General features: G+C 40.4%; 1 protein-coding gene across 11 annotated transcripts in view; it reads left to right on the top strand.

The window, feature by feature from the left end:
• The first annotated feature begins 1,048 nt into the window (after positions 1–1,048).
• Positions 1,049–26,586, top strand: part of cald1a (caldesmon 1a) — a 62,071-nt gene continuing 36,533 nt past the window's right edge. For 2 of the 11 annotated variants that reach the window (XR_013500989.1, XM_078243004.1), the window contains exon 1: positions 1,049–1,185. The gene's annotated coding sequence lies outside the window, so the exon portion shown is untranslated. Of the gene's footprint in view, positions 1,186–15,920; positions 16,005–26,586 lie in introns of all 11 variants that reach the window. The other 9 variants (XR_013500988.1, XM_078243001.1, XM_078243006.1 and 6 more) reach the window with 7 other exon arrangements.

Below are 26,586 nucleotides of genomic sequence, written 5' to 3'. Positions count from 1 at the left end.
GGAAACAATTGCTATGGACTATGCAGCTACCGCTCTGTCGCCGGGTAAGACTAGTGGAGGTGAGCTGTGTTAACACGGACTGCCTGCCGCAGAAATGGGGGTGCTTGTATCCAACTAACTGCTAACTGCTGGTGGAGTTTGTGACTGTTAAATGCCGACCATTCTAGCATCCAGCTAGTAGCTAGCTATGTGTTAGCTGAACCTTACGGAGCATATCATGTGTACTAAATGTAGCCTGTTTCGTATGTCGTTTTTATATAATGTTGTTTTCATATATTTTAATTGTGTAACCAATTGAGCCACGGTGAAACGTTGTTTCGTGTATATGGTTGAAATGACAATAAAACAGACTAAAGTTGAGTTGACTGTCTCACTGTCTGTAACGGTAGGCGTGGCTTGGGGGTAGACGCTAAAGCAGTGAAGCAAGTGCATTCTGGGAGTTGGTGTCTTTCATCCACATGAGCCAAAAACACATTTTATGGCTTTTCTCGGCCTAGAAGCCACCAATTTCTAAAAAAATTCACATTTCTACTACATAAGTGACCCAATTTAAAGATATATTCATCTTTCCAACGGTGAAATATCCCTAGATGTTATTAATAAAATTAATAACATCCAGATAGTTCTTTTTTTTTAGGTTTGTAAATTAATGGAAATGCATTTGTATTAAAATCTGCGTAATGAGATTCATGGCAAAAACTGGTAATATGGTCACCACCACATTAACGTTACTGTTAACATGGAGGCTTTGAGGCCTTTCTGTGAGCACATAGCCTACTTTTTGTCCCAAGATTAACATTGGATATGATCGCTCTTGACAGATGATTTTCTTTCAGAGGCCCACCGAAGGATAAGCAAAAAGGGCACTTTTCTGCCTCAAGTCACTTTCGCTATAGGAGTTCTGCACAAGTTCTTCGCAGAGTTGACACTTTTGGACTCAGGCAGGCTTTGTGAATGCTTTGTGAGAGCACTCTGAGTGGTAGTTTAACCTTTTAGGAGCAGATTGGAGCGGACAGCATCAGCCAAGAGTAGATGTGCGGTTATGTCTTAAAAGGGAGGGGCTTGAACGGGTATTCAGTTTGTTTTTTATCATAGAGTGTAGTGGAGGACCGACTGCAGACTGGCTCCCTCTCCTCTCCTCGCACTCGACTAAAGAGCTCTACTTTGTCCCGTTAAGATCCACAGGTAAGCGCAAACACTTCGAACTGCCTGCAAACTTAACTCTTACATTTTCACAGACGTGAGTAGGAAGAAAGTTCACGACGCCCCCGATGCTTTAGCTAATGAAAATGCATTTTTGACGATAGGAGATTATCACATTATGAGTCTCCACTCACTGTGCGCATGGGCTGCTGCTGATACTTTTCAGGATATCTTGGCTGTGAGCCGCTTCCTCTTTGTGCTCCAACAGTTCGCTAAAGGCAAAGTAAACTCATGATTGTGAGCTATAATAAACTTTTCTATGGGCCGAGTAGTGACGCTGTCATGTAAATGTTTTGTTAACCGCGGGACACCACAAAGAAAAGCATATATGTCCACTCCTGCAATGCGCGCTCAGTCGTTCGGGGCGGGGGGTGTCTCCAAACCCCCGGCCAGCCAAGTTTCATCGCCTCAGCAGCCGACGCGTGTTGCACGTTGACATCACACATTTTTGGTTGTTAATATCATTCAAAGCATCCTCGAAAGTCCTAAAGGAACGCTGTGTTATTCACCCATAACTGCAAAATGTGTTAAAATGCTAACATTACAATGTGGAAGGTGTACAAAGTTGGCTACAGGCAAGTAAGGGTCCCTTATGGCTACCAGGACACCACATGCCCCTCAAAGATCAAATTTGACCATAAGGTGAATGTTGAGATGCAGAAGCTAATTGCCCTTTGGTTTATAAGCTTTAAACACATCTAGCATCTCCTGCAGCCAAAGCCATAGGGCAGTCTTGCAAAAGGTAGGGCCTGTTCACTCTGCAGATAAATCCACTTCTCATCATTTGGAGATATCACATTCTTTGCAATCCCACCACCCCTGAGGCAAAAGGCTCTTTTCAACTCTCATTGTACTTGTGTTGGGCCAGCAAGTCTTTTGATCTCGGCTTTATTACATAGCTAGTATCTGTTAAATGGAAGCAAGTAAAATTGGAGAGGGGGGAGCTACAGAAGGTAGATCTGTAGGTCTTTTTCTTTTTTTGAATGCTTTCAGGGCAGAGACAGCATAGTAATTGTCCATGAAACTGTATCTGATAAGTTGTGCAGTGTTTGGAAAACATGTGGAGAGTGCCCTCCGCTCCTTTTAAGGTGCAGGCCCAACCTGGTGACAGGTGATTGGAATAACCTCTGGAATGCAATACATAACAGTCTTCTAGCACAGTGGTTCCCAACACTTTTTGTCTGATGTACCCCCACAGCCCTGTCAGATGAACTAAAGTAGGCCTGTACTTTTTTGGACACCACCCGTCACGTTCAAAATGTGTTCATTTGTATTTATTTCAAACTGGATGTTATTTAACACTACTGTATTATATAAAAGTGGAGAACAACTTGAACTTCAATTTGAGCTGAAGGTTATTAGGTTGGTTTGTCACATTTACATTCGTATTACAAAGTAGCTGGATATTTCAGCCATGTATTCATTACTTTTAGTGTTCATTACTTTCAGCAAATTATTTCAACTGTTTATTCATTACTTTTAGCTAATTATTTCAGCCATTTATCTATTACTTTAGGCTTACAGTTTCAACTTTCCACTTTTCAATTCTCCATTACTTTTAGCTAATTATTTCAGCTGTTTATCCAGGACTTAGCTACTTCAGCTATTTTCCACTACTTTTAGCTACAACATGTAGTGTTCAGGTGTTACAACTGACTCAATGCGGATTTAAAAAAAAATCAAATCCTGATTTCTTTTCAATTTAGTTGAGCCTCTCTATCTTTTCAAATACTCCATAGCAACTACATCAGTATTTCCTGAGAAACAAGCACCCCTAACGGCAATTGCTACACTAGACATTTTTTTTCTCAGTTTTTTGCATGTATGTTCACACGCATACTCTCACTCAGCTATTTTTGGGCTGAAACACACAGCAAACTGCAGGTTTTACACTAAAATGCATGTAGTGCTTTGTAGTTTACATAGAAGGGGATTTTTATAATTGGCACGGTATGATATGGGTGCAGAAGAATCTGGAGGTAATTGCACAGAGTGATAACAGGGGTTTGGCAGTGTGGGGCGAGGGCCAGGGTTAGGGCTGGGCGGGCAGGATGTAGGGAACACTGCCATGCATTTCCGGAGTCTGGCTCTGGACTGCACAGTGCGGTAAAGGCTTCCAGTTACTCTACGCTGGCTCCCTCTCCTTCTCTCTCCCTTCTCTCATACACTTGATTAAAGTTAAATGTTGGATCAGGTAATTATTGTTCCTCATTCTCAACATAATCAACATGTGCTAAAGCATGGGGCATTCATGAATCTATCCTTATGCAGTTATGTGTTAACATGTATGCAGTATATGTGTGTGCATTGTTATAGTTTGATCGTAGATACTCATAATCCACCACAGTATCAAGTTCCAAAGCAAGAATCCAGAGTTTCCTTGCAAGGCAATAGTTTCTTACCACCACTGAGCTAAAGCAGCCAAGCAAGTGGCAAACTGAATTTGAATAGAATGGAAAACTGGCAGAGGCGATTTTCTAACACAAATGATCAGACCGTACTGCTCTTTTTTAAATAGATGTTTACCTATACTGTGTTCAGTTTGTAGGTTTTCTAAATGTGGTTTGGTTTCCAGTGATGGCATGCTGACATGTCAGTCCAAACATACATTGTTTCTGCACAGCAGGTGCCAGAGCTATTTTCTGGTTTCTTCTCATAACAGACCAGTGGAACTATGTCAAGCATGTTTCCTGTGTTCTGGCCTTTGGCTTACTTTTATGCAGATTTGTTTGTTTTAAGAATATGGTTTTAGACAGAGATGCTTCCCCACCATGCCTGCAGAACCACAAGCAAAATGATTTCTGTTTATCAACGATGGCCCTGTCATCAGTGTTGCCTCGCATAAAGTTAGTTGAGGTTTGTGTCTTCTGGACAACAGGAGGAGTAGGACATGGTTCAGCTCATTTGAAGTGATTGTGATGGTCGTGCAGCTAGCGCTGCTACTCTGGCCCTGGACCGGAGCCCCACGGCGTACTCGTTCTGTTCCCCCTCGCTTTTGAATTCGATAGCATGTAATTTGAATGCGCTGCAACCAGAACCACACACTAAGTTGTATAATATGGTGAGCTTGGACGGACAGGCAGATCTTGAGATGGAAAATAATTCTTAACTCTTTCACCGGGTAGCGAGGGTCAACAAGTAATAGGCAAAAACTGGTAGCCCTTCTTAATTACTTGTGAAGTCACACAAAGGCATGAAAACTTAGAGGATATATATTTAGGTCCTGGATATTATGCTGTTAGAGTTTTGCAGATGTTTGTCGTATAAATCTAAAATTCCTGTTATTTGCCATTTTAAAAAGAAAAACCTCTGTCCTCGTTATGCAGCCAAGCTGACATGGAACATACTGTAAGGGAATATCCACGGTGCTCTTGGATCTTTCTGGCGTTTGTTCACTGCACAGTTTCTTGGGTGCAGTGTTCCCCCCCTTCTAGTTGACCCCACACCCCAGCCTATATAAGATTCACCATAAAATTAAGTCTTATTTAATTAAACCATATTTACAAAGCTATTTTAAAGCCACGGATTCAATACATACACATGCGTAAAGAATTTCATTATGACCCTTCGTACCAGGATCTTTATCTTTCCAAACTATTTCCCAAACTTTGATTCTCCTGTCTGAAGCAGTCATGTGGGCATGAAAGACCTGCGTTTGAATTCCTCTGGGCTTTAGTCACACTCTAATGAAGAGGGTTTGTTAGATCAGCCTCTCACTCGTGTCGTTTTCTGACTTTAAAGTGCTATCACTCAAGGCCAGATTGCCTAATAGGCAGCATGGCATGTCAGTGTTGGTAATTGGCACATTGGCCCACCATCTGCTTGTTGCCAGATGCCAAGCTCTGCCAGAAGTTTCATAGCTCTAAAAAAAAAAAAAGAAAAAAAAAAAAAGAGTATTGTATTTTTTTCCCTTCAGCTAAATCTTTAGTTTTTTTTTTTACTGGGTGATGATTTAATTCATGAGGCAGCCTTGCTTCATATCTTAAAAGGTAAAACCTCCTCTTTTACTCACGTGATTTACATTTCATATGGTTTTTGTGGATAATTGATTGTGCTAGAGTGAGGTCAGTGCTCCGAAGCAGCGCTTCTGATGTCATCCTACAAAGATGCATGTTCTCCCCTACATTCCCCAAAACGGGTTGTTCGGAGAAGTGTACAAAGTTGTTAAGAGGAACATTAGGCCTTAGGGCTTCTTCTCATCTGATAAAACAAGCACAGGAAACGTCTCTGTTGGCTGATTGGTCTTGTGTTTTCCTTCAGCGTCCTCCCGTTGGGACCTCAGACATGCACAGTGTGTCCCTGTGGCAGAGAAACCACCTTACTTGTCTCTCTCCTAACAGCTACATGAACTTTCCCTTAGCCCCTCTCCTCTCCTTTACCAGCCCTTTTCTCCAAAAAAGAAATGATTACTATAACGTTTATTCTCACTTCACCCTACTTGTTCTCTTTGCCAGCTTTCCATTATTTCCTCTCTGTCCTCTCTTCACCTCCCCTCCCCTCCTCCTCCCCTTCCTACCTTCTCCTTTCAGCCTCTCGTCTTCCTCCCATAGCGTCTCAAAACTAAACAAACATGGCTAATCAAGAGCCTGTCAAATCGCCTTCTTAAAGTCCCATATTTTGGGGTAATGGGGAATTAAGGGAACGTGGAGGTAATAAGGTGATGTAAATCCCAGCGGCGTGTGAAAAATACCATTGAGTGTAAACACATGACCGGTGAGGTCATTTGTTTACACGGTTAGCGAGGTTAACCACTCCATGAATCGCACGGGGGAAAACAGATAGGGTAGTGTGCAGGTCAGTTATAGGCCTGCTGGATTTCTGCTTGTGGCTACAGAGGCACTGCGTGTGCTGAAGTGTGTATGGCGAATGTGAAGAACAGCTTGGAGAGTCCATATTGGACGACTGCCATCATGGGAGTGAGAACTGGCGAGATTGGGCTCATATGTGGTGATGATGGAAGTGAGGACTTGCCTCATACACATAAAACAATCACTGTGTCCTTACATGGGTATTAACATTAGTCAGACTTCTATTGTAATTCTGTTTCATTCTTTGGAAGAGCTTCAAAGTTGAGAGTAGGTTTTATTCCAACCAAGTCCTGAGTATTTGAACATTTATTTTTAAGTTTTGTTGTCAAATCTAAGGAGAATACAATGTTGTCAGAGGGTTAGTTAGTTTTTATTTTTTATTTTTAACACCATTTGAACACCTAACAATTAAAATGATATATATTCCATGACACATAAACGTAATGATAGGTTTCTCTACTGTCCCAGAATTGTCCAAGAGACTGTATCTTTGTGTCCCAGGTGCTATTGTTAATGTCTCAGGGACAATGGGACATAATAAATTTTGAGCGCTGCCAGCCTATACGTAGTCACAAGTTCCAAGAGTAAGGTTAGGTCTTTAAATTGGTTTGTTTTGTCCAGTCCAAAACCCAAAGAAATTGAATTTAATAGTAAAAAACTGAGGAAAAAGGAAGTCCACACATTTGAGAAGGTGGAACCAGTAAATGTTTTCTATTTGCACTTTTTTTGCTTTGTAGGGGACTTAAACCTATATTAACTATCTTTTTTGCAAACACATTCGTGACACATTATCGCCAATTGAGTTGATATGACAAATGTGTTAGCAAAAACAGCAACATTATCATTCATTTGGAATTGTAGTTCTGGTCACCTGACAACTGTAAGTCTAACATTCTCTCTCCTTGTAGCTCTGCTTTTGGTCTCCACCAACTTCTGAGGTAAATATCATGTCCTTTAGCAGCTAAACACTCAACTATGTGTATTAGCTACAATAGTCACTAGCTAATACAGTAATCGGCCTGGTAGTGTACAGTTTAATTTCTTCATTGGTAAAAAGCTACCTGATGCATCTGAAAATGACAACGATGAGAGCGGTGAGAGTGAACTAAAACATTAAAGTTGTGGCTCAGATAACCAGATGCTAAAATGCTCTGCTGCAGAGTCACGATGATCTGTGGGCTCGTCGCTAAGAGCAACACCTTTCCCAAAACACATTATAGCTTATAGCAACCTTAAGCCAATTATCGATAATCAAAAGTGTGGGTACTCATATAATCAACTCGTTTCAACACTAAAATAATAATAAAATGTCATTGAATCATGAAGTTTCTTAAACCATTCTTGATCTGATATTTAAAGTCAGACTCTGCACATGGGTCTTATAGCTAGGCACATTGTTTGAAATGGTCCGCATCCATCTTTCCCATCTGAATAAGCCAGTCAGGCAGCAGCACAGTCTGAGGTCTGTGTCGGGGCTGCAGTCGGGAGCAGCGGTAATTGTTTAAGAGTGCATTTATAGACTGTACTCTTTGTGCCTCCTAATCAGAAGCATACTCAGGCATTTACATATGAGCCTCCGAGGATTGCTCAGGAACAGGAGAGTAAGAAAGCCGGCTCTAGTGGGCCACTCCGCTGTTGCCATTTCTTTCCACCTCACATGTTGCTGCCCTGTTGGGGGGGGTGAAAGTGATTAAGGCGGAAGATCAAAAGCACAGAACGGCTAATGCAAAGCCTTTCCTCTCTTAACACCAGTAATAAATGTAGGTGTATGTGTCTATATTTGTGTCTTTGAGACAACGATACCAACTATTTCTCAAAAAAGTAGAAATCCAATGCTCTCATCTGGCTCCCAATCGGAGACCTTTATAGATTAGATCTGTTCTTGTGGATTCATTTCAGTATGCATTATGTAATTTGTCAATTTTTCTCTCTGTACTCTAACTCGGGTCTGGCAAGGGGACAAGAAGAACAAAAATATGGCCTCAGAAAACCATTTTAATCAGACAGTCATCCGCAGGGACAGAGGCTGGCAAAGGAGAGATCTTTACCTCATCAGAGCTCTGCCAGTGGTGATTGGGTGAAACACTCAGTCAGGTTTTTATTGAAAAACCCCAGCTCTGTACTGGAGGGCCTTTACTGTAATAGAGCAGCTCTACGGCTGCCGAGGTGACAGCCAAATGGTACTTATTAAACTAAGGGCTGATTCATACTAAAATATATGCCCTACTGCAGTTTAACCTTGTTGGAGGCTTACGGTTCGGCTTTAATGCCGAAGTCCAGTCACATTTTTTATGACTGAGATACATATGCGTCCATCCTCTGCGATTATCCTCTGATCAGACAGCAGAGTTCACTAATTTCCTACGTTAAAAAGACATGAATACAATTATTTGATATAGACGAAATTCATCTTTCAATTTTTGAGTTGTGATAGCCACTTGAACTATGTGTGTGTTTAGATGAAAGCTTTCTTAGAGCAGCACCTCGGCGAGGATAATAGCTGTGGGTCCCATCGTCTCTGCTTATTTACCCAGTACACAGCTCTCTGCACAAATTGAGCATGACGTCTAATGAAGTGTGAGCGTGGATTAATTACCCTCGTATTCAGACTAATGGCTCCTTCTCTTCTGATTAATGATGACACGTCCTACAAAGGAGGGCACAGTTAAAACATATCAACAATTTTATGTTAAAATGAGATATCTGTTTCGATATCTGTAACTACTTAAATATAATGGTGTTTATATGAAAACACCAAGTCATTCAGTGCCCTGACATAGGGAGAATGTAGCTGTAACCATCCTTCTATTATCAGATAAAAAGCAAAGAACATCGCTTGTAGGAATCATTTAGTGGTGTGTGATGATTTGTAAGTATGAGTATGTGCCACTAGTAATTTAGTTTATTTTATTTTAGTACTAGTTATGATATTTAGGAGCAAGTGAAACTGGCTACAATAGCCTGACTGATACTGGATTTTTGAGGCCAGTAACAATGTAAGAATCGAGAGTTTAAAAAAAAAACCTGATGTATTCCAAATAGTCATATTTTTCATAAATGCATAACAAATAAAAGTTTATAAAAATATTTCTTAAATTAGTTTTTTTTATAGTATTAGTGCCCAAGATATGTACTGACCTGAGCATTTTGGTGGTACTGTATAAAACTTGTCAGTGCTCTCTGGTGGACAAACTATGTAATGGCAACACGGTGTCTAAATGACCTAAAAAATGTGGCATTAATTTACGGCAATTTTTACAATTATTTTTATTTGTACAATGCCAATATATTCACTGTTACCGATATATCTGCATTAAGATAATATCGGTCAAGCTCTACTTACAGTTTGGCTGCTTAAATATATTGGTGTATTAGCATGTTTTTTGGCTTTATTTATAAGGGTTAAACATAATCTAAAGCAGAAACCATAATTAGGTGTTTGGGATCAATTTGGAAGAAAATGGTTTGAGCAAATGTTTTTAGGTGGATTGTTCATTGGATAAGATGTTGAAGAAGGCAGAAATAGTGCATTAGAGGGATGGGGTGCCCATTCTGGCTGGCCTCATTAAACCTGCCTTAATGAGAAACAAAACACCCAGACGCCCCCCTAGAACAATGGCTTCTTGTTATCAAAGAGTCTGCATCCCGTGTATGATGGAGTCTGGCTTGCATCCCAGCAGATTTTTCACGAGACTCAGAGTCGAGCCCTGAGTCCCGCAGTGCCACTCACTTCTGTGACAGCCACCTGGGAGACCACCTTGGAAAATGGGCCCCTATTAGTTCAGGTTAGACTTAATGACCAGTAATGGTACACCGGCCAAGCCAAACTGTGCAAAAGGGCTCCGGGCAGGCCGAAATGAAATACCAGTCACTCAAGCTCTGAACATAAACACAAGGTGGGTGGTGGGTGGGGTGAATAGGTATGTCTGTAGGTGTGTGTATGAGGGTGTTTAGACATGCATCTATGTGTTTGAGAGAAGAAGTAACCCAGATGGAGGAGACAATTTTCAAGCACGAAGAGATGGATGAACCCCCCATGGACAGATTATTGCCGGGGGGGAACCAAATCTCATTTCCAGTTTTGCCATCAGCTAAAAAAAGCCTGCAGCAACTTCAACGGAGCAACCAGAGAAGCCTCCTAAGAGCACCGCTCAATTATTTACAATTTCATGGCTGTCTGAGATATGTGTTATTCTAATAAATTTAGGAATTAGGAGTCTTAAGTACCACACATATATTAACCTCTAAAGCCTCAATTTAGTGGTAAATGCCACATCATGCTAATGGCATTCAATGATCGCATCTTCCATGGTCTAAATAGTCCATGGTCTAGAATTAGCACATGCATTTAAAGTAAGAAATTTCACCATTTAAAATGGTATGATATGAGTTAATCAGCCACTGAATACATTTACTTTCAACTCCCAGGGAGAATGAGCTGCAGAGCTCCCAGGCCGGCAAAAGCCAGACAGAGAAACATGTAAAAAAGTGTAATCTTCAATGAAAGAGACGAAGACTGAGGAAGAGAGAGAGAGCTTTGTTATGTCTCATGAAGCTCTAGGGTTTCCTGGAATTTCTGGCAATGCTTTCCAAAGTCCCATAACCACAGAAAGAGAAGAAATAGAGACAGACGGGGGGTAACTCTCCTGAAGGACACAGTTCAAGATGCTCTACTGACAATCGCTGCTCTGCCACTGTATACTGCAGATATGAAGATCTCTGGTGTTTGCACTGGCAGTCACTTTTGCCTTTACTAGACTGACAGAAACAATGAAAACAGTACAAACACACCTGCAGAGATTGTAGAGTATAAGGTGTCATACATTACCTACTGTATACCTACAGATTAAAGACCCCGGCTCGGGTCTTTCACCTCGAGGGGGAACAGTAGACGTGTACCCGTCCAAGCTGGCTGGCTGCCATACTAATAATAACAGCCAGCACAGCCATGCACGAAAATGAGATCTGGTAAAGCTAGTGAACTTTAGCCCTGTAGAGCCCTGAAAGGATTTGAGGTATGAGGAGAGTGGAATGTATTTTTTGGACGGAGGGGTGAGCTCTCTGTCACTTAGAGAATGTGCATCCACTGATTCAAAAGCAATGCTAATGCTTTAATACCGTAAAATTTGATCCAACAGACCACTGAAAGATCGGAAAAAATGCCATATTTTCCACAGAGGTATGATATCTGTTGGGATTTCATCTTCGTCTCAATGAAAGAGCTTCACATTTCTAGTTCCTGGCATCATATCTGTCAACCATTGTAGGTGGACTGGGATTAGGACTGGTTTACTTCATGGAATTTTGTGCTGACTTCTGCAGTCCTTTGTCAAGAGCTATGCTCTGCCTTTTTCTATTACAGTCCTCCTTCCTATAACTACAGTGTTTTCTTCCCTGTGCTGGCTGCTCGATATGTACCAGCTTACACTTGGAGAAAAGTATTACAGTAAAATTCATGAAGTGTTGAATTTAATCTCTTAGATAGACCTAAACCTTTTGTTATCAATGCAATGCAAAATGTATTCCTGCTTACTGTAGCGCGTGGTGCAAATGTGTAGTGCATGGAAGACATAAAACACAAAGAAGACAAACAAGATGCAAAGGTTTCACGCCATTCAACAGTTAGTGATGGTAACACATTTTTTAGCATTTAGCTAAAAGAAAAGTGAATAATGGAGTTACATTTGCCACGTGGCCAGAAACATGACACATGATCTGCTGAATGCGTAAATAGCATGCTGTTTCCCAACTCTTTGCCTTCAAGTGGCCGCAAAAAATCAATTAAAGCTGCAGTGGGTAGAGAGCAAAAAAATTGCAGGATTTGAAGTAGAATGAAATCTTTTCCTGCAGCTCTCCCCTCTCTGTTGCACGGGCAATACATATAACATATACACTCATAAGACATTTTGGAGAGAAACACTGAATACAAACATAACTGTTTGTGTAAAGTACGTTTAAGGGAGCCTAACAGTGATATATGTAAGTGTGCAATGTAACTTGATCCTGTTGAATGCCTCTCAACATAATTAAACACAAATTTTCTTTTCCAAGTCAGTGTCCACTAAAGCTCATTTATCAACTGTCTGCTGAGTATACTGATCAGAGATATCTCGCAGTTTCCACACCTGGCTATGAGTCCCAGCACATCCACCATTAACTGGCTTGGCCCCGCATCAACTCTCTGAGAGCATGTCAGGGCCGCATGAATATGCACAGAGATGTGAGAGAGAGAGAGAGAGAGAGAGAGAGAGAGAGAGAGATAAGATTAATACAAAACATCCCTGGCTGTCTGCGCTGAAAATCTCGTTATTACCATTCCTTTTTCTGTGTGTATTTTTGCACAGTGTCCTGTCTGTGCTTTTGCTGAAGGAACCCTCAATTTCTCCCAGTATGAACTGAAAGCACTGTCAGGGGATCACTCCACCTCTTCCCATCCGTTGTGAATAGTCCCTCTCGGTCAGGTCATCTTGCCCGCCTGCCCGCCACCCCACCCACAACCCTACCCGCTCCTTAATCTCCTCCTATCTATCTCCAGGAATGCAGCCCCTTATTTTGAAAAAATACCTTGTCATGTAATACCCTTGAAAAGCCTCGCAGCACGCTTCAAAAAATTGGCATTCCGCTGCTGTGATTTACTGACTTGTGTGTTAAAACAAGGCAAGACAGATAAAGATTTATGACATTTGGAGAGATTTAAATATGTGCTCTGTAAAAGTGATTTTCTTTGTGTCTTCTTGTGATGCATGCACAAAAAAGGCAAACTTGTGTTAGGGTTTGCCCTCAGCTGTCATGTTTTCAACAGGCTCTCAGTATGTGAGGGCATTGCATCATGTGTTTAAGCCTCACTCTAACCCCATGTATGTTTCCATGTAAGGTATGATGGGAAGACGTTCTCTCTTAGTGTGGTTTGAGCCAGCCACATTAATCACTCTGCCGTTTATATTCCCCTTTTTTTTTTTATCCCTCCGGTTTTTTGTCCTTCTTTCACCAAAGTGTAATTTCTCTTCGGCCACGGAGAGCCACACGTCCACCACGACAGGAATGTGGCTTTTATAGGAAGCATGTCACAAATGTTCAGCAGATCCATTTGCTTTCCTTTTTTTTTGCCATAGAGAAACACATCAGGAACCTCTCAAGCTTTATGAGAAATACATTTTTTTATGTTCCACTTAATGTTTCCAGCATGTCATGTTATTGCCTGTATACCAGAGGCTGTGGGCTGCTGTGAATCATGCTAATCACGTATACTTTTACATTTTAGTCATTGAGCTTTGGTGCATATCCCAAGTGACTTTCACTTATTAAAAAAGTACAAGTTCAGGATCTTGCCTGGGGGCCTTATTGCCAGGCGCGCTGGCTTTTTGCAGTGATTGAAACTGTGAACTTTCAGTTTCTGGTTATAAGAGCTGAACTTCAGCTTACAGATCTGAAAGAAAGCAAGGATTTTAAGCGTACTAGAGGTCATTTCTGCTCTGTTCCGTCCTGTTTTATCCTTTTCCGTTCAACTCTGCTTTATTGCCATCAGCTGGATAAACTGTTCTGTCGCTGCAGTGTCGGCAGTAGACCCACCATATATCAGCACTCTGATTCCGCTAGTCTCTCTGGTCAGCTTACTAGTAGCAGATTAATGTCCTGTTGAGGAGACAGACTCCTGCCCGGGCCTCATTTACTATGACAAAAGGCAGGTGTCAAGACGGGATGTCCTAAAGGAACAAGAGGAGGCTGCTTTTCCTTCGGAAATGGAGCTGAGAGAAGGATGAGGAATGGGTTCACGACTAGTCACATGTTCTGGTGTGCATTGCCTAAAATGAGAAAACTCTGCCAATGATGCAATAGGTTTCCAAGACCATTAAATGACCTGTTCATTGAGATTACTATCACCTCCTTTGTCATTAGCTTCATACAGCATCTGTCTGTCATTATTTATTTACAATCCTATTTAATAGACTTAAAAGTCATAGTGTGCCCTAAGGTACTGAGAGACTCAATGATGTTGTCCTTGTGTATTCATCATAACTTTGGTTTGTTATGACAGGAAAATGATGTGGAAAATTGCATGTATTTATTCATTAGTCCTGGTTTGTTTTATGCTATTATAATGTATGTAAACATACAGCCCTTGATAGCATGTATGTTCTGACATCGCATTTGGTCCTGAGTCCTTAGATTATTTTTTGGGCATTTTTAGGCCTTTATTGACAAGACAGCTGAAGAAATGAAGAGGGAAAGAGGGGGGAATGACATGCAGCAAAGGGCCGCAGGTCGGAGTCGAACCTGGGCCCGCTGCGTCGAGGAGTAAACCTCTATATATGGGCGCCCGCTCTACCAACTGAGCTATCCGGGCGCCCAAAGATGAAGGGTTTGACTATAAATGTCCTTGTGGACTTACACAACAGACTGTTAACATCGCATGTCAAGTGCAGGGGTGCATATTTTTCCGATTATTTGACATTCAGAATACCTGATGCATTTTGCAAGGAGGTGCTTACATAAGCGGGCTGCAGTGCTGAAAACTAAAACCGCCTTGATCCTGAGGTAACAGGATAGGAAAGAGCCTGAATGGCTTGTTTATGACTTTGTTCATTGCTGGGCAGCAAAACAAAATATTTTTTTTTAAAAGTAACGTTTAAAATGAGATATTTCAGTAGTTCATTAAATTCAACTCAATCAATATTATCATGATGCTAGTGGAACTCTTGCACCATCACTCAACAGATTATTTCACTTCAGGGAGATGCAGCTACAGGTAATTAGCTTGGTTTAACATAAAGACTGGTAGCAGGAAGAAACAGTAACACTAACCTGTCTAAAACCACACGGTTTGAACAAATTAAGCAAACAAATTAAGCTAGGTGATTTCTTTTACTTTCTGACCCTTTTTCGCCCTGCTTCCAGTCTTTAAGCTAAGCTAATCACCAGCTGGCTTTAGCTTCATACAGTAGCATACATATATGAGAGTGGTATCAATGTTGTCATCTAACTCACTGCAAGAAGGGTATTTCTAAATATATATAACTTTTCCTTTAAAATTGTAAAAAGGTGTATATTTTTTGCAAAATATAAAAAAAATGTAGAGTCCATTCTCCATCACCAAGCGTAGCTTAAACTGTTACAAGAAATATACATTTATACATTGAAGTTTTTGTACTGATTAAGCAATCACACAGAGCCAGGCTAGCTGTTTCCCGATGTTTTCAATTTTTGTGCTAGCTAAGCTAAGTGCCTGCTAGCTGGAGCTTCATATTATGTGTACAAGAATGAGACCAGTATCAGTCTTGTCATCTAACATTCAACAAGAAAGTAGATAAACATATTTCCCAAATTGTCAAACTATTCCTTTAAGATTGAATACAAAAGTTCAGTGACTTGTTAAGTTGGTTTTGCAAAAAAACTAAAATCAAGTAGGCCTACAAGTCCCTTTATTTATTGTTTTGTGCTGTGCTATGCTGAGTATAGGCTTTTCACCCCCATCTCCCAGCAGTTTTCCTCCATTGCTGGCGGTTCACAAACGCTCCAAAAATGTCCCTGATAATTTGATAAATTTCTTGCAAAATGACATACCCACATATTTTTTGCAGTGTGGCAGGAGAATGTCAGAGCTGCTTCATATAGCGTGGGGGGGGCAGATAAACAAACCGTTTCTAACTTAGGCAGAGGACTGTGGCGTTTGAGACGGCTGCTTTTTCACCAAGAGGAATGTTCCCTTCCAGGGGGCTCTGATTCAAAGTGCACTGCTGAGACTCTGGTATAGAGCTCATATGTGAAAGTGAAGAAAGCTTTTGTGTGTGTTTAAAAATGAAATGTCAGCATAGTGAAAAGATCGGTGTGCCTCTCTTTCATGACTCCTGAGTCGTGCAGTTGTGTGTGTGTGTGTGTGTGTGTGTGTGTGTGTGTGTGTCTGCCCAACAGTGTTCGCTGAGATGTCACGACAGGTCCAACATCACCATCAGTCATGCTGTTTTGAGAGGGAGCCAACTCTGCGGCCACTGTGTAGTGAGTGTGAGAGCTCTATCTCGCTGTGCACACAGCATGCAAAGGAACCTCCCCCCCCCCCTTTTTTTTCCTTCTTTTTCCCCGTTTGGTTACGGGAAAAGGCAGCATTTTTTCTTTCCATATTTGGTCATGTGGAGCACGGCCAGGGAGCAGTAGCCTTTTGATGCCGTACAAACATCCCTATTTTGTGTGGGATTTGTACTTTTTGGAATGCTTTTTCTCCCTATTCTGTCTGATTGTGGGTGTAGCATCTAAAAGTGCACTTTAAAAGGGACACAAGCCTTTTAAAAGTCAAAGACTGGGAGAGGAATTGTGCTGGCTCTTGCTGTTTCAAATAAGTTGCCTTTTTACAGTATTATTTATGATTTGGGCAGCAAGAATCCAACTTCTAATGCAAATGTCCCTCTTAAAACCAACATTTAAAAGTCGGAACAATGTTTTATAACCATTCTTTTTCAGCCAACTGCTACATGAACTCTCTTGGGCAGTTATTTAATTTGGTAAATTGGATCAGCAGCTGACAAATTTATCATCTCATTTCAGTGGTTAACTTTAAAGGGCTTCAAGTAAACTTTTAGCTGAAGCTGGATTTAGTTAGATTTCCTGAAAATGAGAATACAGATGGTATGTTTTCAGTTTAAATGGACTATCTGTGTGCTAAAACCTGCTCTCCAAAAGCTGTGAGATTCAGATGATGGATATGGCATGTTGGGGAAATGTTTTTATTGCAATTTAAGTGTGACTTAGCTTCAGGCGTGACGTTTAAAGACATATAAACGCACACCCTCAACCTGAAGGGGAACGCCGGCTGGTGAAGCGCAGGTGTTTTCTGCTGTCTATCCACAGAAGTGGAAGGTCATAATACCTTGAGATCTCATGTGATGAGCGGCAAAAAACTCCCATCCCTGTGTGGGACCGTGAGAGGAGAAAATATTAAAAGAACAGTGAGTCATAGTCTAAATATATTCGATAGATGACTGTGTTCAAAGTTTAGTGAGGTTATCTGGCTGACAGTGGAAAATAAAACACACAATTGAAGAATGCTACATAGAGAGTAATTTGTTTTAATCAGGGCAACACAAGAGTTTAGAAAGTATCCAACTACAGCTTCCTTTCCAAAAGAGATTTGGCAGTTTGACAGATAATTGAAACAAATGGTATTTATCGTCATGAGGCTATTACAACATGCTGTTTGAGAGAGTAAGACTGTGTCATGATGGTTAGAGCTGAGTCGGACAGTACTTTAAAGAATAATTACAGTTTTTAGGGTCTTACGTTTTGTAGTTTCGGTCATCTTTTTTATTGGCTGTGATAAGTAATTACTAAGATCTGGGAACGTGGAGTCATCATTACAAAACAGAGCAAGAAACACAAGCGGTCTGACGATCAGACTGGTTGTAAACATCCCAAGAGTCAAGCCAGATTATCTAAACCACTTAATATTGGATTCAAAACTGAAAGCTTGGTCAATATGTTGCTAATAAACTCTCATTGCACAGGAAAACTGTATGTGCACAATTATGGTAAGTACAGTGGGTCAAAGTTCAACCAGGAAGTTGGTCTTTAAATGTACATTTTGAAAGAAGAAACACCTTCCCGGAACTCTGCATTTAACAGATTGCCAAAACTACAAAAAAAAGTTATCCTAACTTATTTTCTCTTACATTTTTTGCTAACTAACGTTTGAACTGTTTCGGTTATTTCATGATATATTTGTGTTTTTGTCTTGGCTTTTCACACTGCTTTGTAGTGGGCGGGGCTTGGCTGGATACAGGTGATGTCACGTATTGTGCACCCATCAGATTTTGCAACATTTGAATCAACATCTGTTGACAGCTGTGGGGCTGATCTGAAGCAGATTCGCTTAATTTTTTATATTAACTGAGTAAGTGAGGATGTTTTTTCTCTACTTTAATTGTTGCTTTTTTAGTCATGAATTAATAAACTCAGTGGTTGATTAATTCCAGCAGTGCTTAGTGTAACCTGCTACCACCCTGTAAACTATAATGCATCCAAGGTATTGCATTGAGATTTACTTATCCACACACTGTGTGTGGGTGGGTGTGGGTGGGTGTGTGTGGGTGTGGGTGTGTGTGGGTGTGGGTGTGTGCGCGCGCCTTAGTCAGTCTGTCTCAGTGTGTATGATTCACAGGGCACAGAGAGGTGTTATGGAATGTGAACCATTGTCTGGGAATGCAGGAGTCTCCTTTTTCTTCACCAAATGGAAACTTAACATCTTTAACCTTCAGGTCTTTTCCCCATACCAATGTGAAATTTCCCCTCGCTGGTTTGTCTTCTATCAGAAAGCTAAAGTCAGCCCAAAGGAGATTGCAGGGCGATTTGAGGGAGGATTGGTTCTGATTGTCACATCTAAAGTCACTAATGACATTGCATCTGTGGCATTCAGGGACTGTAGCCCATTTCTTGCCCCAACCCCCAAAACCGTCAGCATGTTATTCCACCACATTTCACTTGCCACAGTGGCATTAGCTTCTTAGGTTTGCCTATGAAAACCGTATGCTCATGCTCAGTGAGATTTTTCCTCATTTGAGCTGAAGCCACACTTTTCAAAAATTTGTTTTGGAGGACATAGAGTGTGAGTGGAAAGCAGATGGTATTGAGATTAAGCATGGGTCTGATGCAGTTGGCCACCTCATTATGTTGCCTAGAATATATAGTCGCAGCTGAAGACCTCAGCTTTGACAACAGAAGCTGTTGTGGTTGATATTCATACTGTGGCATGAAATGCAGACACAGGCAAATACATAAAGAAGCTTGGCTGCTTGGACATGAGTAAATCCTATGAAATTAAACCAATTACTAAACTGAATTCATAGCCAACCAACCCTGAATCTCCTCATATTGTAGCTGAACAGCTGTTGGCTAAGCTGCTGCATTGTGGTCCAAGAGGAGATAAAAACAGTGAGAAAAGGGTGCGAGTAAAAGAAAAGAAAACTGCATGAGCAAACACAGTACAGGCGATCAATAATGGATTTTTGAGGCTGATGTTCAAGTTACAACAAAGACAGTATTGTATTGTTAAGGATTCTTTTTTTTAGGATTATTTTTGGGCATTTTTAGGCCTTTATTTGACAGGACAGCTGAAGACATGAAAGGGGAGAGAGAGAGAGGAGGGGGGGGAATGACCTGCAGCAAAGGGCCGCAGATCGGAATCGAACCCAGGCCCGCTGCATCGAGGAGTAAACCTCTATATATGGGCAACCCGCTCTAACAACTGAGCTATCCGGGCGCCCATTGTTTATTATTGATTATTGAAATTTGGCTATAGACATACAGTATGTGCTGAGTGGGACATTTTAAAGTAACAACACTTTTAACACTAACGGCTAATATAACAGTAAATTTGAAACCGTAAACTGGAAATTAAATTAGTATCAAATAGTATCAGCAACTACAAACAACATATACTGAATATGTGAAAAATAGAAACAGCCTATAAAACCTGATAATATATTAAACTTAAAAAAAAAAAAAATGCTGCCTTTAATTCACTGCACACAAATCTTTGGCATTTCTGTACTGAAATGTTTGTTACCTACATACTAGAGGTGTTAACTTTTTTACATCACAAATCAGAACTAACACAATCTGCAATCTGAACACATTTGTTCAAATTCATTCAAATACGACCCACTGTAGCCTAAATCTAAACTGTGTTGCTTCCGTTCACTCACAGGGCCTTGGCTGCCTCACTTGAGTGACAAGCAAATTTAACACGCTAACATGATAAGCTAATGTTACTGCAAGGCCTTTTAAAAAAGTCAGAAAACAGCTTTGTTTATCCACGATTTTTCCATCTGTGGTGTAAAATCTAAAATGCATCCTCATGTTACTTTGATTGTTTGATGTCATTATTCTTTCAGTCTTGTTTTTGCGCTAGCAAAAAGAGCAACAATAGCCTGGTTTACTGCAGTGGGTCAGATGGACAAATGTCCTGCTGGATTACTGCCTGTTGTGCTTATGCAAACAAAAGGTCATTACAGAAACAATATTTAATAATTTCCCAAGTTCAAACAGTAATTTAAAATTCAGATGATAAGTGACAGTCCTGTTATCTAACAATACACAGTAGCAGTTAATATTATCGCCGCACAAATGTATCATTCAGGCTCTAAAAGGCAGGCAGAGAAAGATGAAGCTGAGGGAGGAACGAGCGGAGATGGAAATAAAAGAGAAATTCTTGGCCTCGGTGTGCCAAAAACCTCCAGTGAATTTATGAATGCTCATCCACAGCTGCTCTGCATCCTGGATCTGTAAACGTGTTAATGTTGCCGAGGCCTGGGCGTGTGAGAGGAGACACATAGCGCAGAGAACCACAACCACAAGGCCAGCTTTCCATACACAGCACTGGAGGTGGTGATGGATATCACACATGTACATACATTTACTGTACCATAAACGCACACATACTGCACTTGCAGTGTCCATACATATTTTCTGTATTACACTTGTAAAAAACATACATTCTCACACTCATCTAAAGTGGAAACAAAATAAGAAAAGCATGCGTTTATTCATATACACCGCCTCTGCATACATTTGCATAAAGACACACAAAACACATTTATAAATGTAAATCCTGTTTGTTAAATACTGGCACACACAGGCTGAACATATTTTAACCACCCTGTCAGACTAATCTCAGGAGACTCCTTACCCCTGCAGAAAACGTTAGGTTTACCCAACTCAAACTGTCCCCAGAGCCTCAGCCAAAACAGCTGTTTGTGTGCAATACCTACAGGCATGCAGTATCTCTCTCACTTTATTTCTCTCTCCCTCCCTGTTTTAATGCAGAAATGATCATTCTTACTTTGCCCAAAATACTTAGATAACAAATACTAGATACCAATATATCTTAGCTTTTGACTAAACCAATAGACTTCTGTCTCTCTCTTTAAGTGTAAGTGTGTTCATATCCTGTCAAGTTAACATCCAATACTCCCATAAATGGACAATTCACAGTAGGTTGTCCTACAGTATAGCTACATACAAATGGGGGGGGTGTCTTGCTGCCAAAGTGCTCTTGAGCAAGGCACCACTAGTGGTGCTATGGAGCAAAAATGGAGCAATACAGCAGCAAAAGCCTGGGCTGAAGACTGCTAGCTAGCCAATGTAAATGCAAAAAAAAAAAATCAGCTTTGAAAATGTTTTATGAGGCAGGAAATGCATCAAACACTGAGTGTAAACATATCTATTTTTTTGTTTCCAAGAAAACTTCACAAAGCAGTTTTAAGCTAGTTGACTATTAGCAGAGACAGAGAAAGAGGTTGTGTGGCAGTCATTTCTGTTGTGAAAGAGAGTTGAATCATATGTCAAGCAAGTCTGGCAGACCCATGACAGTATTTGAAGAGAGGCTGTCACAATAAAAGCCTCAAATTTGTCAGAATGTGGAGGCAATTGTATTTTTGTCTTCTTCAACTTTTGACTGAAGCCCTACATTTTTAGTCTGGCTGACTAAATATTGATAGGTTAAGACAGCTGATGTCAAAATACTGAAATCCTGCTGCTCTCTTTTCACAGTTAAGGGGCCGTATCATCCACAATATCCCATGATATGTAGCCTGTTCGTTATCTCAACAATATTTTACATTATTATTTTTTATATAATCGGTTATCATTTTACAATAGTCCGAGCATATTTTACTATAGCATTTGGATCTCGTGTGTCACGTAGTCTCCAAGGTAGTACATATTATTTCCAGTGGTGGAGGAAGTACTGAATCTCAGTACTTAAGTAAAAGTACAAATAACCAGAGATATATTTACTAGTAAAAGTAGAAGTACAACAATGACAACCCTACTTAAGTAAAGGTAAAAAGTACCTGATTTTAAATGTACTTTAAGTATTAAAAGTAAAGGTACTTGCATAACGATTTATTCTCTTAATGTCTATAATTAAAAAAAAACAGTATGGGCTGTGGCATTTTAATTAAGTTAGTTTTAGGTTAATGTAATTGTGTTTACCATCTGTGGCCTAGTTTACATTCTGACTTACAATTCTGGTTATCTATCACGGTGATCTGCATGAAGCTCGACTTTGCATTATTTCCCACGGGACAGTGAATGCTGCACACATTTATTTAGCGAGAACACACGGGCTTTGACAACAAGTACGTGGCTTCACAGCTGAGGAGGACCGGGAGTGTTTTTAAGATAAATATACGGGTTGTATATTAACGAAGTAAAAGTCAAAAGTATGCACTATTGATTGTACTTAAGTAAAGTACAGATACATGAAAAATGTACTTAAGTACAGTAACAAAGTATTTGTACTTTGTTACATTCCACCACTGATTATTTCTGAAAAACCGAATGGCATGCGACTGATGAAAGAGTGGAAGTGGTTCATGAGTTCTTCAACATACCAACAACTGTAGCAGGTGGACAAAATATTTCCATCCATTGATGCAACGACTAGAAAGGCCAGGCTTTGTGCCCGTGTTGCCTTCACATTCCAGATTACTGGAATACCTCTCTTCACCTGGACACCTGCACAGCTGTGACTCCATATCTGCTAGACATATAAATCCTCCTCTCCTCTCCTTTCCTCTCCTTTCCTCTCCTTTCCTCTCCTCTCCCCAGAGAACTGTGTGGTCCAGCAGCTGTACATGTAGTGCAACAGTGTTTGCTTTTATGTCCTTACTCAAGCAACCCTAATAATAATGCACCATTCATTTTAGGGTATATGGACAGATAAGGTAACTGCAGACTGTGGTTTGTGTTGGCACTGTTATATGGCCCTATTCTTTCACTTTTCATAAAGATGAAAATCAAAGGTATATTAAACTTGGATTTCAAAATACTTTAGTTTTTGACAAAATACCTGGAAAACTACATTCCCATTCAACATTCCTTAACTGCACTTTTTTAGTCCTAATTAGCAAATGTTAGCATGCTAACACACTAAAAAAGATGGTTGACATTCTAGGGTGACCAGACATCCCCGGTTTCCGGGGACAGTCCCCGGTTTCGGTGACCTGTCCCCGGTTTCGGTGACCTGTCCCCGGCTGGAGCTGTCCCCGGAAATGTCCCCGGTTTTCACTGTGACTGACAGACCCGAAATTGGAATGAAATAGTCGTGCACCCTACATGCAGAGGCTCAAGACAGCCAGAGCAAGCCTCAGAGCTCAGAGATGTTCTAGAATGCCCATTTTACGATGCTAAAATGACTGTTTATTTACATGGAGTCTGGTGGGTTTAGTGAACGCAATTTCGCGGACTTTTTGTGTTTTAAAAAAGGACCTTACTCTTTAACTTTTAAAACAGGCACTTTTATGAACGTAAATACAAGCTGGACAATTGACGTCTTATTAACTTACATTGTAGCTTGTTTCACCGTTGCCAACTGCAGTGATCTCGTTTAATACTGGACCAATGTCAAAGGAAAATATTTCCTCAATAGTTTTAATTGTATCCGATACTCAATGAGCTGTTGCAGAAACAAGCCCAGCGTGAAGCAATAAAGCAAAAGCTGTCAGATAAATGTAGTGCAGTAAACATTACAACATTTCCCTCTGAGGTGTAGTGGAGTACTTATGAAGTAGCAGCAGGGGCGATTCTAGGATCAGACCTTTAGGGGGGCTCAGCCCCTAATGAGAATGTGACACGGATATAGTGCATGCAAAAGTGTTAATCTGCACCATGAAATTACCAACTTCTACACAACCGCACTGCTGCTCTCCCTCTGACAGATAGAGACTCAGCCAAAGGGCCAAAATTATAATGTATTCTCATGTAAACTATTTATGTCAGCACAGACATTTTTGGTAATTGCTTAGCCAGTGTATCCCACCATAATGGTTATTATATTACCAGATTCCAGACAATCCCACTTACTTATATATATATATATATATATATATATATATATATATATATATATATATATATATATATATGAATATATATTTCTACTGGTATGCTTCCTAGTGACATTAATGCAAAAATATGAAGAAAAAACTATTCCACCTGTGTGTGCATGGTTGTAATTCTGAAGTGCAAAATAGTTCAGGCCACAGCACAAATATGTCCATCCATAGATAACAATAATCAAGTCTAACCTCTGAATTTCTTTTCAAAGTGCACCAGATTGATGCATTTAAACGTTAAAATAGACAACATTTTCTTACAGGGGAGCATGCCCATGGACCCCCCCTAGGGGGTGCTTGTGCCCCAGTGCAGCTCTAGGTCTAGTGACCCCCCCTGGGGCAGTGTCCCCGTTTTTAAGTTTTACAAAGATAAAAACGTTACCTTTTTTTGAGGTATTTACGCTTCTGAGCTGAAAATGTCCCCGGATTTTATCTCAGAAATCTGGTCACCTTACATTAAACCTTCCATACATTAGCATGTTAGCTTTATGACATTAGCATTTAGCTTACAGGCAAAACCTACAGAGCTGCTAGCATAGATGTAGACTTATTCTGTTAACAACTGTCAACAACTAGCTAGCTTACTTGTGGGATCATGTTGCTCGTCAATAGAGGATCCATGTAAAATCGTTGTCTTTATTATTTAGGTGTCTTGCTCCAACATGTGTGAGCTTAGCATGTGTATAATTCTTTTTTTTCTTTTACTATCATAAAGACCTAAAACTGTATGTGATTTGCAGAGGTGTGGACTCGAGTCACATGACTTGGACTGGAGTCAGACTCAAGTCACAAAGTCACTTCATGAACGCATCATTTCCCAGATCCACTTTAACCAATCTGACAGACCACAGACCCGGAGAGAAGCATGAACAAGTTATGTCGAAAAGTGCCAGTTTGAAATGATGACACCAAAGATAACTTTGTTTGCGTATGAAGACTACTTATTATCAGAACTATATAGAATCTGCGGCCTACTGTTTATTTTCTGTGGGAGCAGTATGTCCGCCTGCCGAGCCTCGGTAATCAGCATGAGTGACGAATTAACTTTAAATCCTTAACCAGGGCTCAACATAAAAAAAAGTAGCCAGTAGATCAGAGTTTTGCTGGCCCCTTCTACCTTCTACAGGTGTGATTGGCAAAGGACAAAAAAGCAGGAAAATATACGCCGCACCTACCATGAAGCTTCAGAAAATGGTTATAACCCAGCTAGCCACTGCCACTGTATGTTGTGCCATTAGCAGTAAAGCTAGACCAGGGGTCATCAACTACATTTTTTTAAGCAGACACTCCGGGCCCGGACTTTCAATAAAGAAAATAAAATTATACCTAATACGCATCTTCTTGTTTGATATTTTCACTTTCTTACTAAAGTAATGCTGTATTAGTGTAAGCAAACTCCTAAAAAACATGGAAATTCCATAATGATAACTAGATAGGCTACTTAACTAGAAAATGATCTCAGATTAGGGGGCAGTTCACTGAGGAGTGGAAAATGCTTGCAGAAAGAAAGGCCTGTTGTCAGGTAAAAATGTCACTGTCAAAGAGCCTGAAGCGAAAAGTTGTGGAAAACAGCAGCTTTAATGATGACTGGACTGATAAGCAGGCTAACATTTGTCCTGTATGCCTCATTTGAAATAGGACAATGCTGTTGCAAAATAATACAACATCATCGGGGGAGGATACATCATCAAGAATGAAGAATGCGGTGTCATTCCTGTGCATATTAAGTAGCCACATGTATCTGTTTTGGTCTTATAATACATCCATAGGTTTACCGCTCCAGCGGCGAGGATGGTTCGTTTAGACAGCAGCTACGTTTACAAGAGTTTGTCCAAAGTTCAAGATTCCCAGCAAACTAATATAAACAGTTAGACTACAAACTGACATCTTTCATTGTAGCTTGTTTGTAAAAAGTCGCTATTTGCAGAGTAGAGCTATGTTTGAACAGCGGGGTGGACAAGAGTGGACAGTGCAGACAGAGCAGACTGAAATATCGGTTTCTACAACACAACAAATAAATAAACTACAGTTATTACATGTTCAGTTGTCAACATTAGGATGCATAGGGATAGTTTAATTTGACGCTCAGATAGCCGGAGAGATAAAACCACCTCTAACTGCTAAACTAAAGTAGCTAACAACGTGTAAACATTAAACACCTGTGGGAGTAGCGAGAAAGTCGCTAAAAGGAGATCGCTATGAGTGCTTGAGTGAACAATAGTGTAACATTAGATTTAAATTTAAAGTGGATTAGCCGCTGTAATGATGAATATGACAAAAAATACTGCGTCGAGCTACCGCAGCAAGACACTATCAACACAGAAGCATGTCAGCATGTCAGCCAAGCAGGAGGCAGCACAGGACACTCGAACCGGTGTAGTTTCATTGATGAAAGTGAAATCCACTCTGCATATCCATAATATGTGCAATTTTTCAATTACGCGTTCAATGTAACCTGTCAGACTGGCGATGAAAATATTAGAGATCGCACAAGCCTATGTGGTGGTCAACAAAAAAATCGATTACAATGTGCAAAAAAAACGGGTTGAAAATCACAGCAACAACTTGCATCTTCGTTCGACGTTTGAAGCTGCACAAAGAACGTTAACGTTGAGGCTAAATAATTTATAGACATTGACAAATAGACATAGAATGTAAGCATGTCGACTTAATTTTGGCACAATCGGAACCCC

The sequence above is a fragment of the Sander vitreus genome, chromosome 23 (genome assembly GCF_031162955.1).
Source record: "Sander vitreus isolate 19-12246 chromosome 23, sanVit1, whole genome shotgun sequence".
NCBI classification, from domain to species: domain Eukaryota; kingdom Metazoa; phylum Chordata; class Actinopteri; order Perciformes; family Percidae; genus Sander; species Sander vitreus.
The sequence above is the reverse complement of the archived record's forward strand: the minus strand, read 5'-3'. Positions and strand labels throughout refer to the sequence as shown.